Here is a 7,590-nt window from a genome sequence, read left to right as displayed (position 1 = left end):
GATGGGAATCGAAATTGTGCTACAGCAGCTGTGGACAGCCTTATAGCTTGTTACTTAACCCCTTGCACCACCAGGAAGGCCCCAGCTCATTATTTATTTATTTATATTTCCTAAAGATTTATTTATTTATTTATACAAGCACTGGGTACAGTCAGAAGCGCAGGAAGGCGAGAGAATTCACCAGAGCCAGAGCGGGGAACAGAACAGGCAGACTGACGAAATATACTGCTGAGGGGAGCAGTGGGCAAGACAGGAGAGGTCTGATGAACCATGTGGGACCCTCTCAGGCAGGCCAGAATCAAACCCACACTGCAGGGGCTGCAGACAGCTTCACAGCGTGGTGTTCAACTGCCTGCGCAACCAGGTGAGGTCCTAAAAAAAAAAGAATTAAATAAAAGTTCACTTGCCTGCCTGCTGTGACCAAACACGGATAGCATTGCACACTCAAAGTTGTAAAAAAGTTTTTGAAAGTCGTTATCAATAGTCAAACAGCAACATTTGAAATTGCCTTTATTGGTTAAGAGATTGCATAAATTTTCTTAAATTCATTGAGAATCTGGATTTCTACTATTTAAACTGCCTGAGAAAAACATTTGCCTGTTAGTCAATTGACAGTATTTTTAATTGCTTTAGAAGAGTAATTTGTGCATGTGGTTTAACCTTTTTTTTCTCCCCCCAGGGGAAAGCATGAACATAATCCTTTAATACCACAAATTTTGCAGTTGAGTTTCCCACCTGGGGAAATTGCAGGTGTCAGCACATCTTGAGTACAATGTGTAAGCCTCATGCTGAGGAAACCAACTTCCTAATCACAGTATCGACCCAGCCAGGAAAGTATTAGCCTATAATTTTTATAAGTATTTTCCATTTAATAAAATGACTTTCTGCCACAACAGTGCTTTATTATTTAGGTCAATTATTTACCTCTTTTTGTTGAAATTTTTATTTTACACTGAATACTTTCATCTATTTATATTTTTTGTTGATATACTAGATAAGGTAATTAACTTGAATTTCTACTCTATTATCAGCATCAGCATACAACAGTATCATGAACTTATCTCTTCATTTCCTGTAGGCATATATATTTTTTTCTATTTCATGGCTTATTGCATTAGGTGTAACTTTTAAAGCAATATTCATTAATAAGGGGAATTGCAACCACGCTGCCCTCATCTTAATTATAAAAATTACTAAAGTGGGGCCTCCCTGGTGGCACAAGGTGTTAAGGACGCAACCTATGAAGCTATCCACAGCCTCTGCAGCACGAGTTCGATCCCCCGCCAGCCGGCCAGGGAGCTACCCACATGGTGCAGTAGACTGTCCTGACTCGCCCACTTCTCCCCTTAGCAGTGTATTTCAGTCAGTCTGCCTGTTCTGTTCCCCACTCAGTCTCTGGTGAATCCTCTCACCCCCACCCTACCCATGCCTCTGGCCTGTACCCCAGCTCTTGTATGCATAAATAAATAAATCTTTAAAAAAAATTACTGAAGTGTTTCCCTTTAACTTCAGTGTTAGCTTTTGATTTATATATGCATTTTTAATGAACTTAATATTCTTCTGTTATTAAGTCAAGATTTTATTTTTACCTAAAACAGGTATTACACATTTTTTTAAAGATTTATTTATGAATAGAAGAATTGGGGTGTAGGTGACAAGTGTGGGTGTGTGTGAGAGGATTCACCAGAGACAGAGTGGGGAGCAGAACAGGCAGATCTACTGAAATACACTGCTGAGGGGAGCAGTGGGAGAGACAGGAGAGGCCTGCTGTGCCGTATGGGTTGCTCCCTGGCCCGGGATAGAATTCATGCTGCATTGGCTGGCAATAGCTTGATAGTGCTGAGACTCACCCCCTTGTGCCACTTGTGTCTTCGGAGCATTTACTCAGAACTCCATGTCTCTTATAGTTTTATTTATTAATAGAATATATTTTCATTTTTTCATGAAACTCAGTAGCCATTTGTATATCCAAAATTCTTTTCTTTTAAAGTTGAAGTAATATGGTTTACAACGATGTATATGATTTAGAGGTTTAGTCTCACACCTCTTCAGATGTATGTTAGCACCCTGCAGCTACCAACAAGCATCAACAACAACAATGGGGACACCCCCCTACTTTGAGCCCCTCCCTTCCCCCTCTCTTCCTGGTAGCTTCAATTCTGTAGTCAGATTTCAGGGAGTTGTTTTGGTTAATTTTACTCTATTTTATTTTGTCTTATTTCTTTATATCCTGCGTGAGTGAAATCATCCCAAATTTGCCTTTCTCCTTTTGATTCATTTCCTAAATAAAGTCTGGATTAAACTTTAAATAAACTTTATTACATTTTTATATGCTGCTGGAATCTATTTACTGATAATTTATTTTGCTTTTTGTGCCTACATTCTTACACAGTTAGTCTGTATGTTGTTTTTATCTGCTGTCTTTATGAAGTTTGGGGATTAGGATTGTTAGAAATTCATGCAGAAAATTTGAAAAAGTTTAACATTTTTCTATGATCTACTGCAATTTACAATGCTAATAGTTTTTATTGGTCCTAAATCACTGTCTGAACTTAAGTACATCTTGTCATTTATAGATGAGAATTTTATCAAAAGTGGGAAAATATATAGAAATATTTCATGGAAGAATGAAAATGTAGAGTTTGCTTCTATGGCAAATAGAAAACTATTTGGACTAGGATTATTCTAATTTTTCTTACAAATTTAAGGAACCATAAGGTTATGTTTGTAGATGGCCCACATTTCTCACTTAATATTGAGATGCACATTTTGGACTCCTAAGAAAACTGCTTTGCCTAGAAACTAAGAATTGTTGACATAATAATATGAAATATTACTCTCCATGGCACAGAGTTTAGTCTAAGGAAACCAACAATCATAAAAAATTAATATATTTATACAAAATGCTGCTTTTGCATTGTCAGAAGATTTGTCTTTAAAATAAAATCAGACATCAGATATCACAAAATTAACGTATATCACAGGTTTGACACTTGTCTTTCCATGCCCACATAACATTTCTTGTTTTATTTATTTACACACACACACACACACACACACATAAACATTGTATTCATCAGTGTAACCCTTCCAGTTTGGAATTGCATGAAAGAGGTTTTTTAGTTAAAAAGTTCCATATTCCTTTTAAATAACTGATATGATTTGTACATAGTGGCTCATTGGCATTAATTATTCCCAAGAAGTTAATTGCTTTGAATGCATAATTAATGTGAAGGTGAGGTGTTGCTTAAGCAGTTGGCAGATATCTTTAAAACTAATAATATGTTTCTCCAACTATTTACAATTACTTCAGGGTGTTACTTTCTTTTTAATACTTTCAAGTTTCAAATAACTATGCATGCAATAGGCTCTGACTTAGAGCCTGACGGTAGCATGACTAACTTAATTAGAAAAGAGGAAGAATGGTGCTGTTGAACTTGTGAGAACTTAACATTTTCAGAGTTTAAACTGGTGACTTTCAAATTTGTGACTATTGCATTCTTTATCTGCAGGTCATGGGTTACTTGTACATAAGCATGTGTGCGTACATGACTGACGTCACTTGGCTCAATGAACAATGTGAAGTTATCAAGGCAGCCATGAGAATTGCATTTGTGGAATTCACTCAGTTATTTTCTTTTGTATATATTCACTTTGCACTTCCTTCTATTAAAAAATGCTTTTAATTTTCTTACTTTGGAATTTCTCTAATTTGATTTGGTCAATGCGGTTAATTCATTTCATGTTTTTTGAGTTTCAGTGTCCATAGTGAGGGTTCCACTGATTTAATGATTTCCAGGATCTGCTCCCCATTTATCAGACTATAATTTGTAGTTGATAGAGGATAATTGCATTGAAGTACATTAGTGATCTGATGGTGAATTAAGGATTCTTTAATTCATAGCTTATTCATAGCTTGTTTATTTTAATCCTTTAAGTATCTTCATATGAAAATAATGCTAGTAGTAGGTCCCATCTCTTAGTATTGTGGGGAAATTTAAAAAGATAAAAGATAATGTTTGTATATACGTTCACAGTGCCTACCGTAAGGTGAGAACTTAATAAATCTTAACACTGATGGGGATGGTTTCAGTCAAGTATTAGTTTCACTGAGGACACTGTGCCTAGAAAATATATATATATTTAAAGGAGATACAATCATAATTGGTGCTATTATTTTTTTATTTAGATTTCATTCAACTGTCATAATTTTTTTAACAATTCCTTAATCCTAATATAACATAACAATTCCTTAATCCCAATAGTTTTATTCTTAGATTACTTGAATGATACAGGTACAGTCTAGTTTATTTTGATAGTCTTGTAATTGCATCTAACATCCATGGGATGAAAAATTATTCAATGAGTCATTAGTGACCAAGGAAAATTCATAAGGAGGAACACCTGTAAAATACTGGGTTATAACTTTAGGGTTTATAGTTGAGTCAATTTTTGAAATAAACAGAGGCTTAAGAATCATTATCAGAAGTAAAACAGAATTAAATAAAAAAATCAGGAAAACAAAAGATTAGAATTATTAGTGATGTTATCTGACTAGGTAAATGGAATAGTTGAAAAACTACTACATGATTTTGCATATTTTATATATTTTATATATGTATGTATATACATATATATATATATATATATATATAGAGAGAGAGAGAGAGAGAGAGAAAGATTATAGTTTAATCATGATGAAGAAGGAATAGATGGATTGGGTTGGGGCAAGTGACAGAAATGCCATCCCAGTTTAAATCACTCTTACTCTCTGTGATTTTGTTTTATCCATGTTATCAAAAAAGGATATTTCATCTTTTTATGGATGAATAGTATTTATATATAAATTTATATGTATACATAGATATATACCACACTTCTTTATCCCATCATCTGTCATTGGGCACTTGGTTGTTTCCGTATCTTGGCTATTATGAATAATGATTCACAGAACATAGGGGGTACACATATCTTTTCAAATTAGTGTCTTCATATTCTTTCGGTAAATTCCCAGAAGTCAGATTACTGGATCATATAGCAGCTTTATTTTCAATTTATTGAGGAACCATCACAGAGTTTTCCATAGTGACTGTACCAATATGCAGTCCTGCAAATGGTGCATGAGGGTTCCATTTTCTTCACATTCTCACCAACACTTGTTTCTTGGCTTTTTGGTAATAACTATTCTAACCAGTATGAGGTGAAATCTCATTGTAGTTTTAATTTATATTTTCCTAGTAGTAACTGATAAAGAACATCGTTTCATATGCCTGTTGACCATCTGTATGTCTTCTTTGGTGAAATACCTACTTAGATTTTCTATCCATGTTATTAATTAGGTCACATTTTTGTTGCTTCACTGCATGAGTTGTTTAAATATTTTGGATATTAATTTTTTGTCTAATATATGCTTTGCAATATTTCTCCCTTTCAGTAGGTTTTTACATCTTGACAATGCAGAAGGTTTTTTGTTTGATATAGTCCCATTTGTTTAAGTTCTCTTTTGTTTATCTTGCCATTGGAGAAAAATTCACAAAGATATTGCTAAGGTTGATGTCATAGAGCCTGCTACCTGTTTTCTTCTACGTACTTTACAGTTTCAGATCTTATAGTCAATACTTCAATCCACTTTGAACTGATTTTATCTCACTGTCATAAGATAGTAGTCTGAGTTTCATTAATTTGCATGTAGCTATCCAGTTTTCCACCACCATCTATAAAAGAGACTTTCTTTTTTCATTGTTTCTTTCTTTTCTTCACTCCTTTGTCATGAACTAGTTGTTCATGAGTGTATGGTTTTTATTTCTGAGCTTTCAATTCTATTCCACTGATCTGTTTGCATATTTTTATTCTAATATCATACCATTTTGATTACTGTTGCTTTGTGGCATAGAGTCAGAACATGACACCTCTCCTTTTTTCTTTCATTTTCTTCACTGTTTTGGTTACTCAAGGTCTTTTGTAGTTCTATAAAAATGTTAAAAGATTTTCTATCCTGTTTCTGTGGCAAATTTCATGAGCTCTTAAAAGAGATAGCACTGAATTTTTATATTGCTTTATATAAAATCGTCATTTTGACAATACTAATTCTTCTGATCCATAAGCATTGAATGTCTTTCTGCTTCTTTGTTTCTTCAATTTTTTTCATCATAGTTTTCATTGTACAAGTTCTTCACTTCTTTAATTGCATATGGCTGAACTTTAAATATTATACCCAGAATGGAAGGGGGAAAAAAATCCCAGCTTTATAGTTTGTATTCAGTGGGCTTGAGCACTGAGTGGATAAATATTTAAGAAACCCATTTTTCAAAGAATGTCTACAGAATATTTTTGAGAATATTGTAAAATATAATATCTTCATTCAAATATACATTCCCATTAGGGAAATGTCTTTATTATTACAGGAAAACTTAGATACCTCATCAGAAGATCTTTTTTATAGGACAATGGCAAGTCTATACCTTAATATATTGTCTGACACATAGATAATTTTTATCATTCCATTTTCATGAGAGTGAGGCAAAACACTTGATATTAGTCCACAAGACTTCCCTAGCTCACAGAATGGTTACATACAGGCCTGATAGTCACCTGCTGCCTGCAAGTGGAGTTATTAGTGACTAAAATATTGAAACATGTTGCAAATAGTTCCTAGAGCCTGATTCCATTTAAAACTCCTTTCTTGTAACTCTTTATCTCTTCTAATGCTCCAACATATACAGGGTTAAAGGCAGATACTACAGAACCCTTTTATTTTATTTATATATATTTTACATCAGAAGATGTTATATCTGTGCTCCTGATGGCATGCTTCGTTCTTACTGCTGTTAGGTATTTTGAACATTACTTTTAGTGTCACCAAATCATTATCAAATATAATTGATTTATAATTGACTCCTGTGGTTGATCCATTTATTAGAAGCCCCAAGAAGATTAAAAAATGAGGAATATTCAAAGAGCCACAGATACTATATACCATATAACCAGTATATTTATACAAAGATTAAAGGCAGAAATTACAAACTCACATTTAATTTCCTCTAAAACTCACTAACATCAGGATTTTGCATTCACTATTTTACCTATTAATAGTTTTAGTCCTTCTGCTCCTTGTCCCTAGAGGCAGTCTGTATCCTTTTGACTTTCTCCATTAATTTACCATATGTATTTTTACATATGCCTTGCATTTTCTTCCTAACTAAATGACATTTATCATAAAAACTAATTGATGCTAAGAAAACTCAGAAAGTAATGTTTGTGGTTTGTCAGTGACTTTCAGCCAGAATTTTCATGTCTTAGAAAAAGATCATATTTTCAGGCAGAAATAATTTGTAAAATGTACCATATGTTATTGAAATATTAGTTTTATTCATTCTTTACTTCTCTCTTCTTTCTGATTTTATTCGATTCAGGCAGGTTTCAGGAATCTCTGGGCAGTAAAAAGTGAAAAATACTTTATTTCTGAAAGTCAAAGGAAAAATGTATTTACTGACAAGAGAGGGAAAGATGGTATTTTTAAGAAGCTAATGGAAAAACTGTATTAATAAGGGAAGAAGATAGGTTGGGGGAGAGAGGATTATGTTGGGGGAA

At 33.6% G+C, this 7,590-nt stretch overlaps 1 non-coding gene across 1 annotated transcript; it reads right to left on the bottom strand.

The window, feature by feature from the left end:
- Nucleotides 1-676: 676 nt before the first annotated feature.
- Nucleotides 677-838, bottom strand: LOC119233202 (U1 spliceosomal RNA). Its single transcript, XR_005122349.1, has one exon. It is a non-coding gene; the product is annotated as a U1 spliceosomal RNA (small nuclear RNA).
- Nucleotides 839-7,590: the final 6,752 nt, after the last annotated feature.

The sequence above is a fragment of the Talpa occidentalis genome, unplaced genomic scaffold (genome assembly GCF_014898055.3).
Source record: "Talpa occidentalis isolate TD23 unplaced genomic scaffold, MPIMG_talOcc4v2.1 talOcc4.7, whole genome shotgun sequence".
Lineage (NCBI taxonomy): Eukaryota > Metazoa > Chordata > Mammalia > Eulipotyphla > Talpidae > Talpa > Talpa occidentalis.
This window is presented reverse-complemented; position numbering and strand designations above follow the sequence as displayed.